Raw genomic sequence first — 15228 nt, forward strand, 5'->3', positions numbered from 1 at the left:
AAGTTCATTCGAAATACTCTGATAGATCCATTTGAGTACAATATCATCAAGACGACTCCTTGTTTCTTTGATAGCGGCAATGTCATCGATGGCTAGAATTGTGGTAGGGTTTGATTGACTGATGTTATCAAGAACTTGATAGGAACGACAATATATTTTAAATAAAGTTGCCCAGGAAGTGTGTTGCCATTTTTCCATCTCTAAAGTGATTGGAATTGGATTCTTTATATTGAAGATTGTGACAACATAACGCACTTTATTCTCAGTAGCTATAGGATAGAAAGAAGAAGAGATTAGTAACAAAAGGAGAAGAACCGCGGTAGAAAGAAGTAGGTTAATTACGGCTGAGAAGAGACGTTGTGTACCTCCCTTGGTTGGCAAGGAATACGGGGAAAAAGAGGACATGTCGGCAACAAAAAGGAACACACGAGGGACAGGGCTGGGGATCAACTAGGTGTAGAGGCATGATACCAAGAAAGTTCAAGAAATCTTGATGCCTCCTCTCATTAAACAATGGTGTATAAATATCCAAGGATTTCTATAAATTAATTATTGCTAGCCTAAGATTTATTTTAACAGATAAACACATAACATAAATACAAAATAATACACATCTAAGTCTAATAATAAATGATTGTTGCATTGCATGACAAAAAAATATTATCCATGATTTCAACTTTTTTGTACACTTGTTAAAACTTTAATGTTGGATATTTGGATTACAAAATAAAAGATATATGCCGGATTGATTTGCACGTCTCCACCAAAGGCCCACGAATATGACTCATTCCTTCCTCTTAACTTTTTGTCTTTTTTTTTCCTTAATTATTTATCTGGATATATATACGACTTCTTTTTTGTCAAAATATGTTTTGCCCACTCAAATCGTTTTTCATTTAATATATAACCATGATTCAAGTTTGAGTGGTCGTCAAGTCCTCATCTTTGATAGGAAGTCTTTTTATTTGGCATGGTTATTATAAACTTGTTATTTCCATGATTCCATCAAGAAGTAAGCTACAAAATATTAGGGACATGTTTGCTGTGAAACTTTTGATATTTTTTAGCTTTTAAGGAAAAGATAATTAAAAATATTTCATTTAACAATAAGAGTTTTTAGTTTTTATTTTAAACAAAAAAAACTCATAATCTAAAACTATAACTTTAGCTTTCGTTATTAGATACCGACTTGCAATTTCAAGCTCTGAGTTCTTTATTATAAAAATAATCAAAATTTTAATTATAAAAAATTTGTTAATATATTTTGTTACAAGACGGAATCTCCATTTACACCAACATTACTAACATTCTCGTCCTTCCAAAATAATCCCCAAAATAACGAGAAAAAATAGACATCTAAGTTTTCAAGCCAAATTTTGGATATGTATTCACCTTAACAAACATTGAATAACTGTAATCATTATTCATATAAATTTTAAAATCTCTTCATATCTAGAGTTTAGAAACTATTGTTGGCCTAATAAGATTTTAGACTTTATTTTGTATTGGGTTGTATATTGGCCCATTAACCATAAATCTCTAATTAGCTAGTCTACATATTATGTTTTTTCCTTTCATTGTATTTTGTACTTCTCATTTGATAATAATACGAAACTCTAACCGTTCTATGTCTTGTTAGTTTACATGGTATCAGAGCTCGATCGATCATTTGTTTTTTCATTTTTTGGGGACGCATTGTAGCAGACACAACGTTGTGCGGTTTGATTTGTTCGTTTCTTGCTCATTTCTGTATTCCATTTGGTTTGATTTGTGCGTTTCGTTGATTTCGAGGGTGTTATTACAGAAGTATACAATCAACAAAGTAATTGAAATAAAACGAACTAAATTCAGATATATTTAATATACAAGAATCAAATTTACAGAAAACATACTTGTTTGATGATTACACGGAAATATAATCACGAAATTCTAGAGATTGAGGCCTGCTTTTGCAGTGTGCTAAGACAGAAATTTCTCTGGAATGGGTCTGTCTTGAGGATACAACAATCCAATTCAATAACAGATCTTGAATATGTCGAAATTCACCATGATCCCTTTGGAAAGATAAACGATTTTTGAGAGAAAATGTGTGTGTAGCATTAGCCTTCAAATTTTGTCTGAATTCCTTCATTTATAGGCTTCTAATGGTGGTTGTAAACCACCAACCAAAATTAACTGCCAAAAACTGTCTGCAGTTAATCCTTTAGTTAACAGAATTTGTTTTGCACTGAATTAATAAAAAATTAATTAATGACTAATTAATTTCGGATTATATATTAAAAAATATTATTTAGTCAAGAAGAGCCCAAGATCCCCAAGGCCCAAGGCCCTATCTTTGACCATTAATATTTAATAATCCAAGCCTATTACTAGCCCAATTTGACTAGTCCAACACCACAACCCAAACCCAATTTGCTTAACCCATTACTTGGTCCATTTAAATAAATGAGTGGGACAAGCCTTATAAGGTGGGAAAAATTTCTCTTCCACCAATGTGGGATAAGTCTCATATTGTAATTTTATAAAGCAAAATTCCAACAGAGGGTTTTGTTTCGTCTGTTGGTTTTGTTGATTTCGAGCTGCTACTCGTATTTACTATTGTTTGGTTATTCTCGTTTGATTGATATTGGAATTATGGCCCCGAGAGATGATGCTCTTCGGTCCATTTGTATCCAACTCGATGACAAGAACTATGCCTATTTAAGTTATGTTATGAAGAATTTCTTGTAAGGTAAGACTATGTGGGGGAATGTACAGGTGACAAGAAGAAACCAACAGATGAAAAGGATGAGAATTATGCAGCCTTACTGGATTCATGGGAGACTGATAACTCCAAGATTATTACTTGGATTAATAATTATGTTATCCAGTCTATTGGAACTCAGTTGGCAAAGTATGACACAATAAAGGATTTTGGGACCACTTGGCTAGGTTGTATACTCAGTCTAACTTTGCAAAGCAATATCAGTTAGAGTTTGATATCTGAGCCCTCCAACAGAACAATCTCAATGTTCAGGAATTTTATGCAGTTATGTCAGATTTGTGGGATCAGTTGGCTCTTACAGAGTTCTGATGTGTTGAAGGCTTTTAAGCCTTATATTGATAGAACTGAAGAACAATGTTGGTTTAGTTCTTAATGACATTACGTTCAAATTTTGAAGGCTTGTGTGGATCGATCTTGCATCGTACATCTCTTCCTACTATTGATTCAGCTGTTTACGAGTTGATTGCTGAAGAAACTCGTATCAAGTCCTATAATGACAAAGGTCCTAAGACAACCACTCTTGCTGTCTTTGTTGTTCCACAACGATATCAGTCTTCAAACCATAATTGCTCCAAAGTCTCATTTGATGAGTGTGCTTTCTGTAAGACGGAGAACCATTGGAAGGCAAATTGTCCTTTGCTGACAAGCAAGGGAAATCAGCAGCAACAAAAAACGAGATCACATGCACAATCTCTGTCTTCACAATGGAATAGGTCTTCTGGACAGTCTCAATCATGTCCCTCGTTTCCATCTTTTAGGCCACCACAGTACGCTGCTGCACCTTTAGTTGAGAATGAGACAAATTTTACACCACCATTAGCCTTGGATCCCCAATTGTTGAGCAGTTCATACTGTTCATTGTTGCCAATCCAACTGTCATGTCATCTTCCATGTCTCATTCAGGTATGTCTTCATCCAACACTTCAGGTATTCCTTCATCCTTGTGGATATTGGATTATGGTGCATCTCATCACATGTCACCATATATGTCATATTTTTCTTCATTATTATCTCATACACATGTCTGTGTTATGTCTTGTAGTGCTACACCCATGTCAGTAGAGGGTGTTGGTTCTATTGTCACTCCTTATATCTTTACATATGTTTATTACATTCTCACACTTGCTTTGAATCTTGCTTTGGTCAATCAGTTGTGTAAGTCTGGTTGTTGGGTCTTTTTTTTATTCATTCTACTATGTACAGTACATTCGGTCTCAGGGGGTGATTAGGATAGGCGGTAGACTTAGGGAGCGTTATGTTTTGGAGCAGCTACATGTTGCTGCATCTAGTGTTAATTTGTCGTCTTTTCGTTTAAATCCTTCGTCGTTTGTTTGTTTTGTTTTTTTTATCTTTGGCCTTCTCGTTTGGGACATGTGTCTGCGTATTGTTTATAGATTTTGGTTTCCACAGGTGTGTTAGGTTCTTTGAAAACTGATGATATTTCTGATTGTCGTGGTTGTAAACTAGGAAAATTTTCTGCTTTACCTATTAATAAAAAGTGTCACTCATTCTATTGCACCCTTTGATATTGTGCATTTTGATGTGTGGGGTCCATCTCTGATCACCTCTAAATAGGGAGCTAACTATTATGTTTCATCCATTGATGATTACACTTGTTACATGTGGGTTTATTTTATGAAGCGCATGTCTGATTTTTTCACCATATATAGTGACTTCAGAGCCCTTGTCAAGACTCAACACTCTGTTGTTGTAAAATGCTTTCAGTGTGATTTAGGAGGGGGAATGTACCTCCAACGATTTTAAGCAGTTATTGGCATGTGATGACATTGTGCGTAAGTCATCTTGTACAAATACCCCTCAACAGAATGGTGTTGCAGAAAAAAAAAACATCGACATCTTCTATAAACTGCAATATCCTTGTTATTTCTGCTCAAGTTCCCAATATGTTTTGGGGAGAAGTTGTTCATACCGCCACTTACGTTATTAATCACATTTCTACTGTGCACACTTCAGGGAAGTCTCTTTATGAAATTTTGAAAGTTGTTCATACCGCCACTTACGTTATTAATCACATATATCGACCTACCTCTTTGTATTGTGACAACGAGAGTTCGATAATGATTGCCAAGAATTTAGTGTTTCATGAGTCACAAAACACATTGATATTGATTGTCATTTCACACGACATCATCTCCAGAAGGGCACAATCTCCTTTCCTTATGTTCCTTATGTAACACCCCTTTGTTCAGGTAATTTCATTTGAACCTTGAGTATTTAAATTGTTGCAAAAGTAGTCCCATGACTCATTTACTGAGAAACGCAAGTTGTTGTTAGTACATTGGGCGTAACGAAGCGTACGTCGGGCGTACGTGGTTAGGGATCAAACCCTAGTTTTTAGGGATTGAGCCCTATTTAATCACCATTATCTCATTGAGACTCGTTCATTCATCAGCCTCCATCACCCAAAACACCTCTTGCAAACCTTAATCCTTTGTGCATACCTCTTTAATCTTGAGAGTGCATTTTTGGTGTTCTTGAAGGAAGAAAAAGGAAGGGAAATCATCTTAGAAGCTCAAGGCATCTTGGATCTAGAAGTATCTCACCCTCAAGTATCCTTTGGAGGTATAAAGTTCAGATCTTGATGCATGTTTGCTTTGGATCTTGCTAGTTCTTAGATTTTTATGCTTTTTAGCCCATAATCTTGGTTTACATGAGTATAGCTTACTCTAACCCATAAGGATTGTCCTTCCAGACGTTTTAAGTGCTTAGAACCATAAAAATGTGATCTTCGTCCCTTTCCTTTCTTCATGCATGAGATATGAGGTTTTGGTTTGTGTATTAAGTTAGGGTTTAGTTGTTGGACTCCTTCTAGCCTTGGAAATTTATAAAGTTGGAAACTTTATGACTTAGAATGTTATCTTTCTAGTGGTCATATCGAATTGAGTCTGACTACGATGAGTTTGTTACATGGTTCAGAGAACCAAGTTCGATGTAACATATGAATTAAGTCAGAAGATTGAAATCAATGCGATCAATAATATCGCGCTCGTTGTTAAAGAAGTTAGTAGCTAGAAGTGCTACATGCTAAAATGTGGTTATATCACATTAGAATATGAAGGAATGTATATTCCATTATGGAATTTGACCCTCAGAGACTTGAGTCTAAGCATTACATCATACGATGAAAGGTCATTAGAACACGTCCCATCGGTCTGTTACAATAGATAAAGGAAAGTACTTCTCCTAAGAAGAAGAAGGAGTCCTCAATAAGGATTTATTCTGTAACTCGTATGTTACGATTGAAAGTCCAACATAGTACGAAGAGCAGGTGCAAGATTGAGCATCGCCTGTGGTCAAGAAGTCCAAGAGTTAGGTATTCATTCGAAGAAACATAGAAGTTACGATTATTACCTAGGATGAAAAGATGACGTATGGAATCATTATACCAGTCCTATTTTCGTTGATGATCTCGGGACGTAATCATCCTAAGGGGAGATAATTGTAACGCCAGTAGATTCGGGCTAGTCAATTTAGAGATGATAAGAATCAAAAGTGACTTTTTGATAAATATTATTTAGAATTAATAATCTTAACTAGGTTGTAGTGGTCGTTGCAAGGTTTCTGAATATATAAAGAATGCCGAAATCCGAGTTATAACAAAGAAGTTATGACCTGTCGAAGTTTCACGGCAGAACCGATACGACACAACGCAACGTAAATAGTGAATTGACGATGGAGCGATATTTAGCCTTAGTGATCCAAATGAAAGTCGTAGAATACGTTAAACCGAGAGTGTCCATAAAAAGAACGCCCAAATCTGACTTCGTATGAGGAAGTTATGATTTTTCGAAGTTTCGGCTTGGTAGTGTACAGCCCGAAATTCGAATATTAGATCGAACTATTTTTAGCTGAAACAATCTAAATGAGAATCGAAGGTCTCTTCAATATTAGTCCAACGGTAAAGAGACAGACGAAAACAGACGTTAGGCGAAGGAGTTATGAATTCTTAACAGAGTTTTCCTGTCCCGGCCTATTAAAAATAATATAATAAAAATAAAGTCAAAATTAGCCGACGAATTCTAAACGAGAGTTGTAGAGCATAATCTCACCTTCACTTCGATATAAAGAACGTCGAAAACGGAGTTCGTATGCGAAAGGTAAGAATTTCTAAAGTTCGGGACGCGAACCACAAAGCAGTGTCAGAGACCACGACGTGAAAACAATGTTCACGACGTGAACTGTCTTCTGACGCCTTCTGGAGCCTGATAGAGCAAGTGGAATGATGACGAACGCAATGACCTATGCCTGACCAAGCTCACGACGTGGAATGAGGGTTCACGGTGTGAAAATCAAAAAAACAGCCCTATAAATAGAATCGAATGACAGCCAGTTTTGTTGCTCAAATTCTTCTCTCTCACTCCTTATTACCTCGATTTACGTGCAAGTTATACCACCAAAGCCCCGACATCATCCCGAGACCTGAAGTGAGTCCCTAAGACCCAAAGATCCCGAGAAAAAAAGGGTTTCCGAGCCGAAACTCTGCCCACAAGAAGCCTGGTGTGTGAAGATATCCCGGTTTCACCGAACAATACTACTTTTAGAGACGTAGTGCTATCTGAGAATCATCTAATCAAGTGAGTGTGTAGTTACTTTCACCTTACACATAGATATGAAGTATTTGCTATGAAATACGTGCTATGTGTTTATATATTCTTTGTTTACTTGATACGGACGTTGAATGAATGTTTCATACAAGTTTTTAAATGATTAAAACTGTATATGTAATTTATATCTACAAATATGTTGGTTAAAATATGGGTAGATGAAATAGTTGATGTGAGACAAAATGATAAGAAGTTCGGATGATATTGATGTTCTAGTTAACTAGTGGAATAGAGATGGTGACCACAGACTGTTCTAGACAATCCAATGAAAAGTTAACAGGTTTGTAACCTGTAGGTGTTTTGAACTCAATGTGTTAATCAGATATTTTTGAACTCTATGTGTTTACTAGGTGTTTTGAACTCAATGTGTTCATCGGGTTTTTTTGAACTCTATGTGTTCACTTGGTGTTTTTGAACTCAATGTGTTCATTAGGTATTTTGAGCTATATGTGTTCACTTGGTGTCCTTGAACTCAATGTGTTCATTAGGTATTTAGAACTATATGTGTTCATTAAGTATTTTAGAACTCAAGGTGTTCGTTAGGTATTTTTGAACTAGATGTGTTCACTTGGTGTTGTTGAACTGAGTGTGTTCACTAGGTATTTTAGAACTAGGTGTTCATCGGATGTTTGAATTACGTATTCATAAGAAGTATGGACCACGGGCAGTAAGGGACTTTGTGTAATTTCCTTAGGTCAATTCTTAGGAATAAATGAATGAAGGATTATTGATTCTTAGGGTAAAGCTTTAGGAAATGAAAGGAGATAATGGGGATGGGTAATTGGCAAGGTTGTAAAAAATGCTCGACGTTAGCTAGTCGGTGGACTAGGGTCAAGGGATTAATCGGCTAGGCGGAGATTTATCGGGGGATTAATCGGGGACCATTAATTGCTAATTTGTTGAATTTTAAAAAGTTAAATATGACTAATATCATATCAAAGTTCGTAAATACCACTAATATGATAACAAAATAGGTTAATGACTAATACAACACTAATCATGCCTCAAATAGTTTCCATTGAAATAAAACTTCTTCAAAATGTTATACTTTCATCGTTTTATAATGTTTCACTTATTATATATGCAGGGATTAATCGCTAGGTGTCCTCTAATCGGTCGAGTAGCGCCTAGGGAATAATCAGAGATTAATCTGGACCTAGTCGGGATTTTCACAACAGTGGTAATTGGGTTGATTGTTTGATGATTAAATATACTGATTATATTATTGTGGGTTGAAAGCCCTATATGATCACCAGGATCCCAAGCCTGACCCACTCAGTTTTAATTGCATTACAGGTAGTGGCGCGAGAGCATAAGTTGGATGACTTATCAAAACATTTTGATTATAGACATGTAGTTGTTAATAACTGCTGTAAAGTCTGTATTGTACTGTTTATGCTTTTGGTCTGTATCGGAACATGACATCCCGAAGTTTTATTATTTAATGAAAATACATTCTCTTTGAGAAACGTTTTGATAAATTTTATCACATTTTGTTTTAGGAATGAATTATGCAACTCTTTTAATCAAATGATTACTCTGATTTTATAAAACAAAGCATAAACAAATCGGTTTTTTCTAGCCGTGAAATTGGGGATGTTACAATTGGTATCAGAGCATTAGTTTAAGCGAACTAGGAATTTGTAGGAAATTTCTAGACTTAAACTTAGAATGCTAAGTAATAATCGTGAAGAGTGTGTCTAAAATATTTTAGGTAGTACACCTAAATCGACACGAGCACTAGTTTATCTTAGGAAAGATACCTAAAATGCGTTTTTGTGCTAAATGTTATATGTTTGCTATATGTGATATTATTTGTTCGGATCTGGAAACCTTATGTGTTTAGGATTCTAAGTGTATGACGACGACATTAGAACTAGCATGTAAACTTTCAAAGTGAAAATGATGATTTAAATATCTATCGTGAATAAGGATCTAAATTCACCTCACTCGGTGTATAAATAAAAAATGGTGAGAACCAGAAGTGGAGCTGGAAACGCAAACGAAAACAGGAATCAAGCATCGGTGATTGAGCAAGTAGTTGTTGTAGCAGCAGCACCTGAGCCAATGACAATGGCTGGAGTACAATTGATGATTCAAACGATGTTGAATCGTCAGATGGAATAAACTTGTGACAGCCCGGATTCCCAGGTATTATTCATTTATTTATTTTTGGTAATTTGTGAGGAGAATCGGCGAGTTGGAGCCTAGACTCGCCGAGTATGATCGCGGATTTGGACGCGGGTTCGCGTCCGGACTCGGCGAGTCCAAGAGTGGACTCGGCGAGTCCATGATGTTTAATGAAACCCTAATTTCCCGGACCTGAGCCCTATTTAAAGGACCTTATAGCCCTTCATTGTGGCTACCTTCGACCTTGAGAGCACCAGAACATCAGAGAGTCCTTGTGAGTGAGAAAAGAGGCCATTGTTCACCATCCTTGTGTGTGTTAGCAAGAAGGGAAGAGGAAGGCCAAGCTAGGAGAGTTGGGGAGCTTGGATCTACTTTCATTTCGGCAGAGGAAGCTATTTGAGGTAATATTCAGAGCTTTTTCTCGTGTTTTTATTGATATAGTCAAATCTAGGGTTTCTTCATGCCTTCTTTACCTTGTAATTGGAGTGTGAGAGGTCCCATGGGGAATTGGTACCTAGATCTAGACCTTAGTAGGTCCAGAGAGTCCCAAATACTCTTCTTTATGCCTTTCCTTTTGAGTTATGGACTTAGGTTACCATTTTAGATGTCATTTCACCAAAAGAAGCCTTGTAGGCGTCGCATGGTAGCCAAGATTGTAACTTTACGTGATAGATGTGCTTGGAAGGACTGGATCTATGAGTTACTGGAACGGATCTGACCTCAGGAGTGAGTTTGAGTTCATGCATGGCTTAGACTCGCCGAGTTCGAAGAACAGACTCGGCGAGTAGCATGAAGATTGTCCATAACCACTCAGCGAGTGGTCTTACCGAGTTAAGGGTTGATTCAGTGAGTCAGGGAGAGTCAGAGAGGGTTGACAGGTGGACTGAGTCAAGCTGGAACTCGCCGAGTTGTTCTTGAGACTCGGCGAGTTGAGTCGTGGTGGCCCCACGATTCATGCCAGGTGGAACTCGTCGATTCAGGGAAGTACTCGACGTGTCAAGAGAGGATCCTAGGGAGTCAGTGAACACGTATAGACTCGCCGAGTCGCTCCAGTGCACTCGCCGAGTCCGGTCAAAGTTGACCGTTGACCAATGTTGACTTGATAGGGGTAGTCAACCTTAGTTGTGAAAGTGGTAATTAGAGATATATGGTGTTATAGGAGGATTATAGCTCGGAGGATCGAGCGCGAGTGATTTCCGGGATTTGCGAGTTATCGAGACACGCGAGGTGAGTCTTCTCACTATACTTTACCTTGAGTAGGTAACCAGAGTTATGTGACAGAGTATTTGTATGCTATATGTATTTTATGTGTTGTACTGCATTATTTCTATGTGATTTATGTTGTGCATGTTTATAGAGTTGGAACCGGAAGGTTCCTAGAGTTAGAACCAGAGGGTTCACAGAGTAGGGTCCACGGACCCACATAGTTATAGCCTCAAGTGGCTAACATGTGCTATATGTGGTATTTTGGGGAACTCACTAAGCTTTGTGCTTACAATGTTGGTGTTATTTGTTTCAGGTACTAGTGATGATTGTGGGAAGGCGCCGGCTTGATCAGTACACACACATGGGATTTTTATGATATGTGATCTTGGGATTCATTGTATGACATTGATTGGAGTTTCAAACACTAATGTTTTATGAAAATTAAATGAATACGTTTTTATATTATGCGAAAAATTATTTTGAAATTCACGGTGTTACAAGTCGGTATCAGAGCCTTGGTTTGAGGGATTCGAGTACACCTTCGGGCGTATTTGAACTCAAACTGAGGATTTGAGAAGTATTTTCAAAAGAGTAAAAGATTTTTGGAAAAATGCAGAGCAGAGTTGTGTGTACGATCAGTCCGCGCCCGAACGGTGATTTCCCAAAATACCCTCATGTTATGTGATATTGATGTATTCTCATGCTAGATTAGGCTAGGTACTCCTATTAGGACTAGAGTGGCCTGATTTGTGATGCCTTAGCCTAGGGAGAGGTGAGCTGCTATGAGATGCTTGAGAGTGAGTAGGTAGCAGCGAGGGGCTTATGAGAGATCTGTTAGAGAATGGATTGTGCATGATAGAGTACTTGGAATTTGGGATCCGAAGAGGAGGACTTGGGGTGTATTCTGATACGGTGCGGACAGTAGTATTGGGCCCGTACTACTGAAAGCACCGGAGCGGTGTACAACCCAAGTAGGAATCTTTGGAATACCAAGGATCAAAGAGGGATGAGTTGTCAAGTGTGAGTATGCTCGAATGGATTCTAATTTATCGTATGTTGTATTTCAGAGGTAGATCATGGTGAGGACACGTTTGATGCCTGAGAGCAGTGATACCAGTGATGAGGAGATCCGCCAGATCATCCACGAAGAGGTGGTTGCGGCCATCAGGGCAGAGATACCAGAGATGTTCGGGTCTATTAAGACCACGCTGATTGAGACTTTTGACGAGCGTTATGCCGCTCTTTCTGAGGCTGCTGTTGCAGCGGCCACCGCAGCTATTGCTGCCGCTAGGCCGCAAGGTGGTGGTGCGTTGCTGTTCCGGGAGTTCAGCAACACAAAACCACCAGAGTTTGATGGGACCCAGGACCCGGTGGCCGCTATGAGGTGGATTTCTGACATAGAGGGGTGTTTCTTCACTTGCTCATCTCCTTAGCATTTGAAGGTTCGGTTCGCGCTGAACCAGCTTCGCTTGGGAGCGAAGGACTGGTGGAAGTTTGTGACGGCGCACTTTACGCTTGCTGAGCTTGCGGCAGTGACCTGGGAGAGGTTCACTGCCATGTTCCGAGATGAGTACGTTCCCCAGGAGGAAAGGGAGCGTTTGGCCCAGGAGTTTCCGACCCTCAAGCAGGGTACTGAGTCTGTTACGGTGATTACCAGGATGTTCCATGAGAGGGCGATGTTCTGCCCTGAGCACGTGTCTACGGAGCAGGCACGTATGAGCCGATATTTGAGTATCTTGAGGCGAGACATTCGGGAGTTCACGGCGAACTCCTCGTACCGGACATTTTCCGAGCTTCAGGCAAATGCCCGGAAGAGGGAGATTGAGCTAGAGACTTAGGCCAGGGAGGAGGCGGAGTCTCAGGGGAGGGATCGGCGACCGGCGCAGTCTCAGCCGGCAGCCAAGCGGGCCAAGCCCGTTGATCCGAAACCAGGGAGCCAGAAGGGTCGCACTTTTGGGAAGTGTGGCAAGGGTCATGATGGAGTCTGTAGAGCGGGATTTTGCTACAAGTGTGGCAAGGAGGGGCACATGGCCAAGGACTGCCCCAAGGGGTTTACGGTGTGTTTTCACTGCAACCAGACCGGACACTGGAAGGCAGAGTGTCCGCAATTGTGAGGATCATCTCAGGGATCTTCCCCTGCCGCCATCAGAGCAACCGAGAGTCGGCCAGTGAAGGCCGAGGCGCCGAGAGCACGAGGGAGAGCTTTTCAGTTGACCGCGGAGGATTTTCGCGCAGCACCCGATGTCGTGGCTGGTATGTATTCTTTCGTGTATTTATTTTGATGTTGAGATATTATGCTTATATTATGTTATGCGTAGGTACTTTTCTTGTGAATTCTGTACCTGCCTTGGTGTTATTTGACTCGGGTGCAAGTCGGTCTTTTGTATCTTTGGCTTTTAGTCAGCATATCAGTGTTAGTCGTGAGGCTATTAGTCGTGAGGCGTTGAGAGTTTCCATAGCTGACGAGAGGGTGATATATGCCACGGAGGTTCTCTGAGGGTGCGTAGTCGACGTTTTCGGTGTTGAGTTCCCGATTGATCTGGTTCCTATTGCGATGGGTGACGTTTGTGTCGTTGTGGGCATGGACTGGTTGAGCAGATTCGGTGCGGTTATCGACTGCGACCGACAGTTGGTGACCATACAAGACCCTAGTGGGGGAGTTCTTACGGTGTACGGCGAGGGTACCCGTTCTGGATCAGCGTTTTGTTCGGCCGCTAGGGCAAGGCAGTGTCTACAGCAGGGCTGTAAGGGTTTTGTGGCGTATGTGATGGATACACGGGTGGATTCCGAGAGACTGAGGTCTGTTGAGGAGGTTCCGATAGTGCGTGAGTTACCTGATGTATTTCTTGAGGAGTTGCCAGGTGTGCCTCCTGTGAGGCAAGTGGAGTTCAGTATCGATTTGGTTCCGGGGGTCGCGCCTATCGCTAAGGTACCTTATCGCCTTGCACCTCCAGAGATGCAAGAGTTATCCTCGCAGCTTCAGGAGCTGCTGGGAACTGGGTTTATTCGGCCGAGCAGCTCGCCGTGGGGAGCACCTATCCTGTTCTTCAAGAAGAAGGATGGTTCACACCGGATGTGCATTGATTACCGGGAGTTGAACAAGCTGACGGTCAAGAACCGTTACCCGTTGTCGAGGATCGACGATTTATTCGATCAGTTGCAGGGAGCATCTTGGTTCTCCGAGATCGATTTGAGGTCTGGATATCATCAGGTGAGGGTGCGAGATGAGGACGTCCAGAAGACAGCGTTCAGGATGCGTTATGGGCATTACGAGTTTGTGGTGATGCCTTTTGGGCTCACCAATGCCCCGGCAGTGTTCATGGATCTCATGAACCGAGTGTGTAGGCCGATGCTGGATCGGTCGGTGATTGTATTTATCGACGACATTTTGGTATATTTGAGATCTAGAGAGCAGCATGAGGAGCATTTGAGAGAGGTTCTCGGAGTTCTGAGATCGGAGAGGCTTTATGCCAAATTCTCCAAGTGTGATTTCTGGTTGCGGGAGGTCCAGTTATTAGGACATCTCGTTAACCAGAAAGGGATATTGGTCGACCCGGCCAAAGTTGAGGCGGTGATGAGTTGGGAGGTGCCGAGGTCACCCTCCGAGATCAGGAGTTTCCTAGGGTTGGCAGGGTATTATCGGAGATTTATCAAGGGTTTCTCTAAAATCGCAGTGCCACTCACCAGGTTGACACGGAAGGGTTTTGCTTTTTCATGGGGCCCTGAGCAGCAGGCCTCCTTTGAGACACTTCGCCAAAGGTTATGCGAAGCCCCGGTGTTAGCCCTCCCGGAAGGGATGGAGGACTTTGTTGTATACTGTGATGCATCGATTTTGGGGTTGGGGGCGGCGCTGATGCAGAGAGGGCATGTGATAGCATACGCATCGAGGCAGCTGAAGCCTCATGAGACGAGATATCTCGCCCATGATTTAGAGCCGGGGGCAGTGGTGTTCGCCCTCAAGATTTGGCGTCACTACCTGTATGGGGTTCGGTGTACGATATACACGGATCATAAGAGTTTGAAATATTTGATGGATCAGCCCAACCTAAATATGCGACAGAGAAGGTGGTTGAATGTGGTCAAGGATTATGATTGTGAGATCCTGTACCACCCAGGCAAGGCTAATGTTGTAGTCGATGCACTGAGTCGCAGGGCGGAGAGCACCCTGCCGCGGGATGTATGTTTGAGATTGACCGTGATAGCCCCAGTGTTGGACGCCATTCCAAGGGCACAGGCCGAGGCTGTGCAACCTGAGTTGCAGAAGAAAGAGATGGTTGTTGGTTTAGTTTCAGAGTTCGTTACCGATGGTCGGGGGCTTATGACATTTTAGGGGCGTATTTGGGTGCCGTTTGTGGGAGGAACACGTACCATTTTGATGGAAGAGGCTCATCGGTCGAAATTCTCGATCCATCCTGGGGCCACTAAGATGTATTTGGACCTGAGAAAGGAATATTGGTGGCCCTGTATGAAGAGGGATGTTGCGTGGTTTGTTGAGAGGTGCTT

This window comes from Lactuca serriola, chromosome 8 (genome assembly GCF_051521515.1).
Source record: "Lactuca serriola cultivar US96UC23 chromosome 8, Lser_US96UC23_V15, whole genome shotgun sequence".
Lineage (NCBI taxonomy): Eukaryota > Viridiplantae > Streptophyta > Magnoliopsida > Asterales > Asteraceae > Lactuca > Lactuca serriola.